The sequence below is a fragment of the Malaclemys terrapin genome, chromosome 2 (genome assembly GCF_027887155.1).
Source record: "Malaclemys terrapin pileata isolate rMalTer1 chromosome 2, rMalTer1.hap1, whole genome shotgun sequence".
Classification (NCBI taxonomy): domain Eukaryota; kingdom Metazoa; phylum Chordata; order Testudines; family Emydidae; genus Malaclemys; species Malaclemys terrapin.
This window is the reverse complement of record NC_071506.1, coordinates 183,752,075-183,765,530: the sequence shown is the minus strand read 5'-3', so window position 1 is coordinate 183,765,530 and position 13,456 is coordinate 183,752,075.

Below are 13,456 nucleotides of genomic sequence, written 5' to 3'. Positions count from 1 at the left end.
ATGTTATTTCTGAAGCCAAAAGTTGGCAAACATGCAAGAATATGCAATAAAGGGGAGGGAGGCGAGTCAGAAAGATAGAATTCTAAAGTATAAATTTCAAGCACAGTTGTCCTAAAACATCAAACCATAGAGAAAGGCTTCTCTAAGAACAGAACAGCCTTGGCCCATAAATCAAAGACATTCTTCCACAATATCCACTCCAAAATATCATTTAGTTCCTTCTCTCATATCTGTTACAAACTTTAAACACCAGCCATAACCAAACCCAGATAATATTTTTTTTTAAGGAAAATCTCTCTCCAGTATCTCCCAGCTGCAGAAGCTAGCTCCACCTCACCACAAACCCAAGTAAGTTAAGTAAAATCCATTAATTCATGTCTGAATATTGGTGATGTCATAATAGAATTTTTGGAAGCCTTCTTGATCCATCACTAGCTTCGTGCACTCAGCAGCCAACATCCCAGCTATCTGCCATACATCATCTCCTGGCTGGTCTTCCCCTACTATGACAACTCACCGCCATGCCTTCCATGATAACTTTCTCAAGGTTATTTCCATTCGACACCTGATGTGACCAAAGTGCGTAAGTGTGGACTTCTGACAGCAGGGTCTGCTTCTCCTTGGTAATAACAACAAAAAACCAAGCCCTCCTGCAAATCCAATCAGCTTCCTCCCCCCATCAGCTCTTATTACCAGGTGAAGCACTGGAATGGGTTACCTAGGGAGGTGGTGGAATCTCCTTCCTTAGAGGTTTTTAAGGTCAGGCTTGACAAAGCCCTGGCTGGGATGATTTAGTTGGAAATTGGTCCTGCTTTGAGCAGGGGGTTGGACTAGATGGATGACCCTTCCAACCCTGATATTCTATGATTCTAAAAGCCTGGGCAGGCAGGGGGCTGTTGGAGTTTGCTCTCAACCTTGCCAAATCTGGGCTCAAATCAAGCCAGGAAATGAGTTCCAAAGCCCAGAGGCCTTCACCAAAAGCACTCTGCTACCAACCCCTCCGTAACACAAAAAGAAAGGCAGTCTCCCAGGTACTCAAGACCTAAACCTGGAAATCAATGTGGTACACACTCTTTTTGTACAATTATTGGAAGGGAGCTGCAAAAAAAAAAAAAAGGAGTGTTGGTAGCCTAAGAGCTCTTCAACTATTAGCTAGTTAACCGTCTTTTAGCCCTTTTCCCAACAGTCAGAGAGAGCATGAGAACCCTGGTGGGGCCCATCATTTATGACTCCTTTCAGACCTCTTCTTGAGGCAGAAAGTGTGTTCCTCAGCCTTATGCTATTGTAGCACACTTCTCTGAGGCAAATCTGGAGTTTCTTGCTGCCAGCCTTTCAGTCAACATTAGACTGAGGAAAGCTGATGATCTAACTCAGTGCAAACAAAGTTACTGTTAAGTGCTGAAAACAAACTTCTGGAGACATAGTGTCTACTCTGACTCAAGGTCACCACTTAGTCAACCTTGGCCAATTACTGTATGGCGTGCAGTACTGAGTAATCACTGCAAAGTGATTAGGGTTACCATACGTCCGGATTTTCCCGGACATGTCTGGCTTTTTGGGCCTCAAATCCCCATCCGGGGGGAAATCCCAAAAAGCCGGACATGTCCGGGAAAATAGGGAGGGCCCGGTGGCGCTCGGCCGGAGTCCGGGGCCAGGAGTGCGGAGCCAGGGGTGCTCGGCTGGGACCGGCGGTGCGGGGCCAGGCCGGGGCCGCTCAGCCGGGGCCGGCGCTGGCCTGGGGCCGGCGGTGCTCGGCCGGGGGCCGGCACTGGCCCGGGGGCGGGGGTGCTCGTCCGGGGGCCGGGAGCCGGGGCCGGCGGTGCTTGGCCAGGGGTGCTTAGCTGAGGGCCGGCGCTCAGCCAGGGGCCGGGGGCTGGCCCGGGGCCGGGGGTGCTCGGCCAGGAGCCGGGACCAGCGGTGCTCAGCTGGGGGCGCTCAGCCGGGGGCCGAGGGCTGGGCCGGGGGTGCTCAGCCGGCGGCCGGCGCCCCAGGGCCCGAGCCAAGCCAGGCGGGAGACGCCGGGCCCAGAGCCTCTTGGCCTGGGCTGCTCGGCCGCACCCCACCCCAGCTTACCTGCTACCTCCCTGTTGCCTCCCTATTTCAGGCTTCCCGCGAACATTTGATTCGCGGGAAGCAGGGGAGGGGGAGGAGCAGGGGGTGGAGCATTCAGGGGAGGGGGAAGAGTTGGGGCGGGGACTTTTGGAGAAGGGGCGGAGTTGGGGCGGGGCCGGGGCGGAGTTGGGGCGGGCCCCAGGCCCCATGGAGTGTCCTCCTTTTTTAAAATGAAAATATGGTAACCCTAAAAGTGATATTAACTTGTGATTTGTAGAAAAAGAAAATGAATGTGGTGGGAGTTTTTTTTTTTTTTAAAACGAAAGGCTAGAAACAACAGCTGGAGTTGTTAGTGTTCTTATCAGATTTGCCTGTTATTTTGGGGTATGCCTCGAGATGAAAACGTTGTCTCATTTATTAGGGTTACTCTTCTGGAGGGAAGGGGGGGAGTTCTGTAATTCTATCAATGTACTGCTTGTGTCACTTGTGATCTCATACGGAGCTCTACTTTTCCTTGCTGCAAGTTCTCTCCCAATGGAGCTATCCTGCAGGACCTAGGTTCTCCAGGGATGGATTCTTCTAGCCCCAGAATCAGACGAACACACACAGATTAACAGAACGCGTCTGAGAGGACCGGGTTAATCAGCACTCCCGAGCTGATCCCTTATATGTCCCTGGACTCAATAGGCTGGTTTGAGCAGCATTTCCAAGCTGTCGCCCTCATAGGCCCTTGGATTCAGCAGGCTGGGTCAAACAGCATCTCCAAGCTGTCGCCCTCATATGCCATGGGCACCGCACCGGAATAGAGTACGCCTGAGCAGGCTGGGTCGAGCAGCACTTCCAAGATGCCACCCTCATATGTCCCAGGTTCAGCACATCTCTATCCCCACTTTCATGTTACATTTGTTCTGGTAGTAACCCACTTGATGAGCAAACCCCACAGGATTTTTGGGCGCTGCCGGGATCTTTAGCTTAGGTACAAGGAGCATTGCTGCAGAATGAATGAGGAAGCCAAAGACACACCCAAAAAGGGGAAGAGAGAGAGAAGCAACCAGCTTAACCATGAAAGTTATTTCTTGCTGAGTAATAACCATAGGGGAGCCAAACAAAACAGTCATAATATTAAATCTAATTTAAATTTGATTATAAAAGTCAGGTTTAGAAAACTATAACTGATCACAAAAGTCAGGGTCAGAAGGCTATACCTAGAGAGAGAGAGAGAGAGAGAGAGAGAGGTGGGTTCTCACCACTCCATGAAGCTTGAATCAATCAGGGGTCCCAGGTGATGGTAGCTGAGGGTGCTGGAGACAGCCAGAGCCCCCAGCACGGTCAGTCAGGAGAAGATGAAGTCCCAATGGAACTGATGCAGATTTTGGATCCAGACATTAGAACCCTTACTTGAGCAGAGGTAGGGGTTTTTGCAGAGAAACAACAATGGTTCAAGGGAGAACACTAGATCTGTTTATCTGTAAACTGATGGCTCAAGGGAGTATACCAAAGTTGTTTTGTTCAGGTTAGACAATAGGAACTGGTCATTCCTGGCTATGGGCGGTGTTCCTTGGAGGGAGCTCACAGTGCAACTAGGGATCACTATTTTGGATACCAATAAAGGATTTATTACTAGAATTGGTCTAATAACTATTGAGATGGGTGTGTGCAGGCGTGAGTTCATTAATGAGGCTAGGGGAGTTTCCTTAATCCTGTCACCCTTGTCCCGGGGGTTAGGTGTGTCTTCCACCACCTTTTCATTGCTTTTTGTAAGTCTTTCTTCTGACCAGTTTTGGTTCAAGCAGAGGCTGGGGGGGGAGGGAGGGGAAAGGTCTTTTGTGAGTCAGACAGGCTGGGTTCTGCGCCCTGGTTCCCCAAGAACACAGAGCTGATGGGTAATAGTGTGTACATAATGTGTATATCAAGTACCCAATGTGCTTGTTCTTGATCTTCATCAAGAATGAACTATTGCTCAGAAAACCTGAACTCCAAGATCCAGTGATTGGATCTTGCAAGGGAACAACATCCTCCTAGTTTATAATAATAATAATAAATAATAATAATAATGGAGATATCCCATCTCCTAGAACTGGAAGGGACCTTGAAAGGTCATCGAGTCCAGCCCCCTGCCTTCACTAGCAGGACCAAGTACTGATTTTGCCCCAGATCCCCAAGTGGCCCCCTCAAGGATTGAACTCACAACCCTGGGTTTAGCAGGCCAATGCTCAAACCACTACTGGGGCAGAAGGGTAGCAGAGCTGTGTCTTAATGCAGGGACAAGAATGCTATAATCTTTGGCATGAAATACAGATGCATTAGTGAAAAAATCAAGTGTGGCCCTTCACAAGATAGAGCCTACAGCTCTTCGAGCCGCCTATCAAGCAGATGGTGACCAGGAAAAGAACTGTGTGAAAGCTGCCTAAAGGATATTTTTCTAAAGGGTGCAAATGAAACAGTGGCAAACAAATTTAGTACTAGATGTAAGTCACAAGAAAGTATGGGGGTGGCCTGAACCTAATGACCACTTTGCAAAATGTAATTATTTCTGGGTAGACTCTGGGAAGTGAACTACCTATATGCCTCCTGAGGACTGATGATGTTGACAAATGCTCCTTGAAGGAGCTAGCATTAGTCCCCATATTAGGCTATCTTGCAGGAATTCCATTATGTTGGCTACGCATCATGTTCATGCTGCATCCATCACACCAGATCCTTGCATCCCGAGCGGATATGCTTGTTTGTGGTAGCCCATAACCTTGCCAAAAAGGTCCTTCATCTGGAGGCATTCCCTTTCATGAGAGTGCAGCAAATCTGAAGTGACCAAATACATCCTGTAGAGCAGGTCTTCTGCCCACATATTTTTCAGCTGTTGTTGTACCCAGGTCCCAGTGGTCAGTCTAAAGAAAAGAGGAGTTGGCTATTTTCACAGTACCATACCTATCATTCCTATTCTATTGTAGTATACCCATGCCAGTGGAATAAAGATCCCTGTGCTCCTGTTCTCACTGAAATTCTGTCTGATATCCTGTTGGACCCTGTGAGCATCACATATAACTATAGTCTCCCCCAGCTGTGACAAATGAACTCAGTGACCTTGGTGATGAATTCTTCCACACCCAAACCAAACGTGTGCCTCATAATTGTGAATTATAAGCTTTATTTTGTGCCAGATGTGTGGTTCACAATCATGCTTATTTGTCCCCCCCCGTCCATGACTGTATAGTGATTTGGTTGTTTCCGAAGTACAATTTAGTGCTCTCTCTTTAAAGAAGATGTAACTGACATGCCTAATCCTGCAAGATGCTGAGCTCCTGTGAGATGCCAAGTATCTTCAACTTTCCACTGAAGTCAATAGGAATTGAGGGCATTTGGCACCTGGCTGAATCTGGCCTAAAAGCCTGTTCTTTATTCAATACTCAATTAAGAAAGTCAAGAGTCAGAGTTTAAGGCCAGAAGGAACCATTAGGTCACCTAATCTGACCTCCTGTATATCATAGGCCACTGAACAACATCCAGATACCCACACACCAAGCCAACAATCTGAATTAGGCCAACACATTACAACCTTCAGGAGACTATACTGCTGAATGCCACAGGCAGGGAACAGCAGGGACCGAGGTGCGCCAATGCCCAAGGCCCCTGCAATGGCAGGGAATTGATTAAGTGAGATATTATCAAATGGAATGATCTTAAACAACTGCTCTTAGTTATAATTAATTCCCCCTCACCTTATGCATCTGTGTCTAGGGTGAAGACTTAGGCACTAGCTATACCAAGTAGCTAGTGAGTGACACTTTCATAATGTCAACAGGAGTTGAGGGCCTATCACAATGGGGGCCCTATCTCAGCTGAGGAGTCCAGGCACTATTATAATAGTGCTAACAATAATAATAAAGTCGGGTCACAAGAGCATGTAATTCCCTTACATTCAATATTATTCCATGGTCTTTCTACCACAATGTGATATTTCTATCTAGTCTACCTAGAGATCTTCATTTATCACTCCATAAATATTTAATCTGGTCTGTGGCACTTAATTTGCTATCCCACTTTATTATATAGGTACATTTGATTTAACACTAAAGTACTAATACTTTCTTATAAATAATTAACTGTGTGTAGATATTTAAAAACCGTAGCGTACAATTACAGTACACATGACCATTGTGTTGTCTGACTTTTGGCAAACACCACTGGTATGTCCTGGTCAGATCTGTACAAAGTAATTCTTTAAACAGGGAATTGGACAAGACTGGAACCTGTTATTTGAAATCCTGCTCCCTCCAAATTGTAATTGTTTGGATAAAATGGAACCCGGCTCAGAGCCCCCACTGGCTTTGCTTTTTTAAACATTGACAAGTTTTCAGAAAAAGCCAAAACTCAACTGATCAGCTTTCATAAAACCAGACCATGGCATCTGCAGCCCATCTTAATTTTAAACTAAAGGATTTTCCTTGAAATCAATGGGAATTAGGCACCTAAATACCTTTGAGGATCTGGACCCATTTCCCTACCTTTTGTTTCTCTCTCCTATTGTTTACAGTAGTATCAAATAAATAAATAGTGTCTGGAAGACTCGCAACCACAATGTATAAATTGTATTATACTGGGCTTGTGGTAGATTTAATACAAACTACCTTCCTGGAAGAGTTATATGAAACAAAACACAAATCTACAGCACCCTCTAGTGTCCAATATCTACTTACAAGTTCATTAATATCCTAAGCCACCTGTAGCAGGAGACATAAAAACCTATGGTCAGAATTTACAGCTCACATCAGTGTAAATCTGGAGTAACTGGAACCAGTGGAGTTATACTGGTTTTAAATCAGTGTAAGTGAGAGAATCAGACCCATAGACTCATAGAAGTTAGAGACGGAAGAGATCTGAAAGGGCATCGACTTCATCTACCAGCAAACGCAGAATTGTTCAGCACAGTATGTTTTCTCGAGTTCCAGTTTCATTTCAAATGTGCCAAGCAATGGGACTTAAACCACTTCTCTTGGGAGACTATTTCTCAGACAGATTTTTCTTACAGACTAACATGTCACTCCTCCTTCTTCCCCTCAAATATTTATACACTAATAGTCCCCTCTAAGTCATTGTTTACTAAACCAACATATTTAACTTTTAAAATCTTTCCTGCTAAAACAAGCCTTGCAGCCCCCAAAATAATTTCTGATGTTCCTCTGAACTTCTTCAGTTTGTAAACAGCTTTGATAGGGAGAGGCCCAGAAGTGAAGCCAACAAAATTCATTCTTCCTTGACCTACACCCTGCACAATCTCACTAAGGCTATGGCTACACTAAAAAGCTTACAGCAGTGCAGCTGTGCTGCTGTAAGCTCTGTAGTGTAGCTGCTCTAAGCTGATGGGAGAGAACTCTCCCACTGGCTTAATTAATCCATTCCAAATGAACGGTGGTAGCTATGTTGGTTGGAGAAGCTCTCCCGCTGATATAGCACTGTCCATACTTAGATCGGTGTAACTTATGTCGCTCAGTGGGGTGGCTTATTCACACTCCTGAGCAACATAAGTTATACTGACATAAATGGTAGTGTAGACATAGCCCAAGGTTACATGAGGTTTAAGTGAAGGCAGAATTCGGCCTGGTCTGAGAATATGTGGACTATTGTCAGCCTTAGCTTTTTGTCCCAGAGTAGGAATACCCCAATAGACAATGGAGAAAATGTGACAACATAAAGATAGCACTTCTGTTTCTTATGGGTGGTATCTGGTGAACTGGGGAGATGCAAACTTAAATTGTCTGACTATGAACTGGACTTGATTATGATACTGAGGATGATATTTGTTTCATGCTTTATATACCATTTATGAATGCAACCTTAATGTAAAAGGTTAATTAGTGATTAATAGCTGTTCAGGGATGTTCCGATACAAATAGTGTGTTTTATAGATTTATTCCTGGAAGGTGTTATAGATGATTGTCAGCCATTGATATATGAAATCTATTGACTTGCTGGATTTACAGTTGATCAGCCATGTATTAAAATATATATTGATCATTGATTACTCTTCTATAAATTATTTATAAATAGAACTTTATAATAAAGTGTGACTGATATCATGCATCTTCTTGCTTTGTGCTCATTAAAAAAAATATACTGATTAGCAGTTTTCTTTCTTCTGCCCTCCCTTCCTCTTTGGAGGGGTTGTTAGAACTTTTTAAAGATCTTACGTTAGGCTGAGGCCTTGGTCAATTGGGAGTCAAACATGTTACTGCTGAAGACAGAAAACTGCATTATTTATCTGCTGTAATGGGCTTTTTAAAAAGGATTTGCTACAGCAGTTAGCACAGCAAAGAGGAGAGGAAGAGCCAGAAGTGACAGTGATGGGTTTTCAGAGATTTACTTGTTCCTCCATTTAGTATTCATATCCCCGACGGGACAATATTGGTGCTATTGCCTGTCATTTTCCACACCACAAACAAATTGGCTCCAGTAGTGTTACTATCTGTCTCTGCATTATCTGGGCCCAATTGCATCTGTGCAACCCCATGATTCTATCATGCACTTGGAACACAGTAAACAAGTACCTCAATTAATGCACAAAGAGAAATGGATGCCAGCTCATTCCCTTAGAACTGTGCTGCTCCAGCAGGGGTAAGTGTAAAAAGTAGTAACAAATAATGGTTACCACCATCAGTAATTTGGGACAGATTTTTAAACAACTTTAGGTGCCTAAAGATGCAGTTAGGCACCTAGTATGATATTCAAAAGCCCCTCAGTGCCCAACTCTCCTTTGTTTCAATGGGCGTTCAGTGTCCAGATGCTTTTGAAAATAGCACTAGGCCCCTATTTGCATCTTGAGGCCCCTATAGGCCTTTGAAAAACTGGTCCTTAGTTTGCATATATTTCCATCCATAGATCTCAAGGCACTTTACAAGAAGCAGGTAAATATCACGCTCCCGTTTTGAAGCTGGAGAAATTGGGTCCCCGAGAGATGAAGTGGTTGCCCAAGGTCACACAGCAGGGCAGTAGTAGAGCTGGGAATAGAACGCAGGTCTGCTGATTCATAGTGCACTGGGCCACACTGCTTTGAAGAAAGCTTCAGTGAGTCTTTACAATAAACTACATTAAATGAAGTATATTCACATGGTTACAACAGACTACTTAGATAATTAAAGGCAACTTTCAGGACAAGCTGAAGAATCTGTACAAGGGGGAATGCATTAATAAGCTACGTCTTAGAAAGCCCCTCCCTGCACCACCGTCACTTTCAATTATGGTGAGAAACTGTTCAATATTGTATCCCACCCCACTGAGGATTGTGCAGAACGTTCCTCATTGTTTCCTTTGAATGCGATTTCAAACTGTATTTAATCCACCTTAATTAAATACACTGTAGGTTGTATGATATTCTTGCCGCTGGGACTAACGGCTTTGTTTTGATGCTTTGTTGCAATCCTTACATATCCTTCTGTCCTTTTGGAGTCTGAGCTTTTGCTCTAAGTTTGTGCAGCAATGCTAGTATCACAAAAGAGGTGAAGAAAATTAACTAGTTAACAATGAGCATTATAGGAACACCAACAGAAACTGAAGAGAACATCAGACAGAATATTAATGTTAGTACTAAACGTTCATCCTTGCATTATGGGTACTTTTGCTTTCCTGTGTCTTGCAATGCCATCACTAACTATTTGAACAATAAATGCGGAGCCATGCAATAAAACTCCTTTATCCCGCATCTGAGTGCTAATACTATGCAGTTTTTATCCTATATCATTCCTTTGCTGTAGTGAAATAGACATACTCATACATTACCATAAATCAGTGAGATGGCCTGTGACAGATTAGCAGTACTTTAGCATTTGATTTGTAGTTTGGACTGCTGCTTTCTCTGTTCCTCAGCAGTACTATACTTGTTCCACGTCCAAATAGGATGTCATTCTCCCCGGCTTTTCTGAGGTTCTTTGACTTTCTGACCTTCTATTTTAAATGCAAGGACATTGGCAGGGTGTCTCAATAACTGTGCTCTCTGCAGAGCTCTTAGGGATTAGTTGTAGTCGAGAGAGCTTGAGACCTGTGTTTCAGAGCAGTGCAATGGTGCTCAGAGTTTAATCTCTTTTTAATGAAAAGCTGATTTGCTTGTCCCACTGCTCTAAAAATATAGATCTGTTTCTATAAATTGGGTTGTAATATTTTATCCTACATGATTTCTATAGAGAAGTTAATATAGGGTGAGAACATGAGTAGAAACATTTGTACTTAACCACTGATGGGCATTGAAGTTTATTAAGTGTGCAGGTAAAATAACCTACTGAAGGAAGGAGAATTTAATTCTCCCAAAGACAGAAAGATAGAACAAAATAGAGAGGAGATTGGTAGTAAAGAATAAACTAGCACATCAGAAATAAATGGTTCTTTTACAATAGAAGCAGCAAACGAAGCTGTGATTTGTCTCAATATATACATTATAGGTATACCACAAAGTGATAGGAATACAAATCTTAATACTGATGGGGTTAGATACTGATTCATCAAAAGCAGATCTCTAAAATGAGTATGTGATACAGAAGTTTTCAGCGTGGATCGCAACAATATTAAATACTTTTATATAGTGTTTTACAATCAAGATTTTCAAAGGCGATTAGTGATTTTGAATGCCACAGTTTTCAGTTGCTAAACAGGAGATGAATTAAAAAAGCCTGACATTTAAAAGAGTGGGGCCTTAGCCTTTTCTGTAATCAGGCCCCTATGAGATGCCCCAATTTGGGCACAAAGAATCATTCAAAACTTTGGAAAAATCTTGGTCTACATCTTCAGAAAGCACTACAAACTAACTAATTCTCACAACACCCTACTAGACAGCAGTAGACTAGATGTATAAGAATTATTGTTCCAGTGTACAGGTGGGGAAACTGAGGTGCAGAGAGATTAAGTGACTTAACCAAGGTCTCACAATAAATCAGTAGTAGCGCTGAAATTACAAACCAGGAAGCACAGTCTGTTAGACTACAATACCTATCTCTCTAGATAAGGTTAAGGTTGGGTGCTTATAATCAAGCACTGCCGCTTTGTCCAAATTTTTTCCATGAAAAAGCAAAAGCAGTCTAGAGGTCAGATTCTTAGTGTAGGGGTCTGATCCTGGCTCTGGGTACTGGAGGTTGTGGTTCTGTTTCTGAAAAGAGTTTTGACAGATTGTGAAAACAAAGTTGTCTCTCACACTCTGCCATGCTGTCTTGTGTGTGATTTATAAATACCTTTGCCCAACACACAAACAAAAGCATGTGTTGGTTGAGCAGCGTGCATCTGACTTGGGTGTAAATTGAGTCTGTCTCAATTCATGACTAAGGCTAAGATTTAGTCATGGGTATTTTTAGTAAAAGTCATGGATAGGTCATGGGCAGTAAACAAACATTCACGGCCCATGACCTGTCCATGACTTCTACTATATACCCCTGACTAAATCTTGGGTACTCTGGAAGGAGGGTTCTGGGGTTGCTCCTGGTGCTCTAGGACAGGGAGTGGCCCAGGAGCGCCGCTGGTACTCAGAGTGGGGGAAGTGGCACATAGTCCAGGACCACCACTGGTGCTCGCGGGGGGGTGGTGGCCCAAGACCACCGTTGCTGCTCAGGGTGGGGGAGGGGGTGGCACACGGCAGCCTGACACTGCCGCTGGCTTTGGGGCTGCCTGAGCTGCTCGGGCCGCCTTGGGGTCAGTCACATGCACTGCTGCAGAAGTCACAGAGGTCCCAGAAAGTCACGGAATCCATGACCTCCATGACAGACTCGCAGCTGTATTCATGATGAGTGGTTGAGAAAACAAAGGTGTCCCTATCAATCCTTGATATAATCCTTTGTGTACCATCGACAAATGCTTGTTAAGGCTAAGGCTATGTTAAGGAACTAACCATTCATTGATGATCCCCCTTTTTCCCCCAGTCATGTGTTATGTTGAGCAGACCCTACATGTGAGAAGAGCATCCAAGAGATTCTAGGGAATGAGTGGCTGAATGGATGAACGGTTTTTCTACCTATCTTTTCTAGTTCTATATGGTTCAACTCCAATGTTTACATCCAGAAGTTCTTTTCAGAGAATATTATTCTATACATTTCAACATCCCTATCCTTACAGGCCTATTTTTAATCAAATATATTTAAGATGTTCGCACACTTGGCCTAAGACCTCACTATGAAACTCAAGTTAATTAAAAACTGTTTCCACTTCTCAAAGTCTTGTAAACTAAAGAGATACAGATTTTTTTTCCTTTTTATTTAGAACAAAGTCAAATGTGTGTGTAAATGGCCCTGTTTTGTAAAGTGCCTTGTGATCTACAGATGAGAAGGGCTATGTAAGAGCTAGTTGGTATTATACCACATAATTTTAAATGTTAGTGGAAGTAGAAAACACTGATTTGTAAATTTAAAAAAGCATCACAACACAGCATTTAGCAGGCTCTCTCTAAATAATAAAATAAAAATTATTAATAAGGCTTTGGACAACTTTAGCTGGGATATTGCATTCAGGTCTGAGCATCTAATTTCCAAAAATATATTGACGAACTGGTGGCAGTTCAAACAACAACAAAAATGATTAGATATTGGAGGGTCTAATTCTGAGGAAAGATTCGAAGAGCTTCATATTGTATGTGTAGCCCAATTAACTAATGACTTAGGTATGGGGATAACCATCTAGAAACATTTGAGTGGCAGGAATGCCAAGAAGAGAGGAATTATCCAGGGCAGAATGAAGGAGCACAACTAGGAGCAATGCGATGAAATTAAAAGCAGGGAAATTGAGCAGCCACAATTCTGGCTTGAGAAAGGATCAGGAAGAACTATCCAAAATTACAGCCACTTTTATTTTATTTCCCGGGCTCAGGCGCCAGCATTTCCATAATATAGTGAAACAGGTATCCTCCTGCATACATTAGCCCAAACCTTACTTTGTGTAAACTGGTGTAAATTCATTGAAGTGACTGAAGCTGCACTGATTTATACCTCTTGAAGATTCTATCCATAATCTTTTTTTCCCTGCCTTTTTATCTCACACTGCAGAGAATCATCTGCTCTTAAATAATGAATTAAATGTCTTTATTAAGTAGCATCCCTAGCACATAAAAGGTCCAGCTAAAATGCTGTTAAAATATATACCAGTTGTAATAAATATGATAGACAATGGTAATGAAACCATTTTGTGCCTGTAGAAGTACTGTAAGAAACATAAACCTGGCCTAAATAGTTCTTAATAACTGATTTTATTCATCTATAATTTCAAAATAATTGCTGCTGTTATATAAACTCTGATTACACTGGGGGAACAACTTAATGGATCAGAAGTAATGTCAGAAACATACAGAGTATTTTGAAGTTAATGGGAGTTTAGCCTGCGTAAGCACTACAGGATTTGGTACTTACTTGCCACAAAAAATACCAAAAGTTTGCCTTTGAATAAA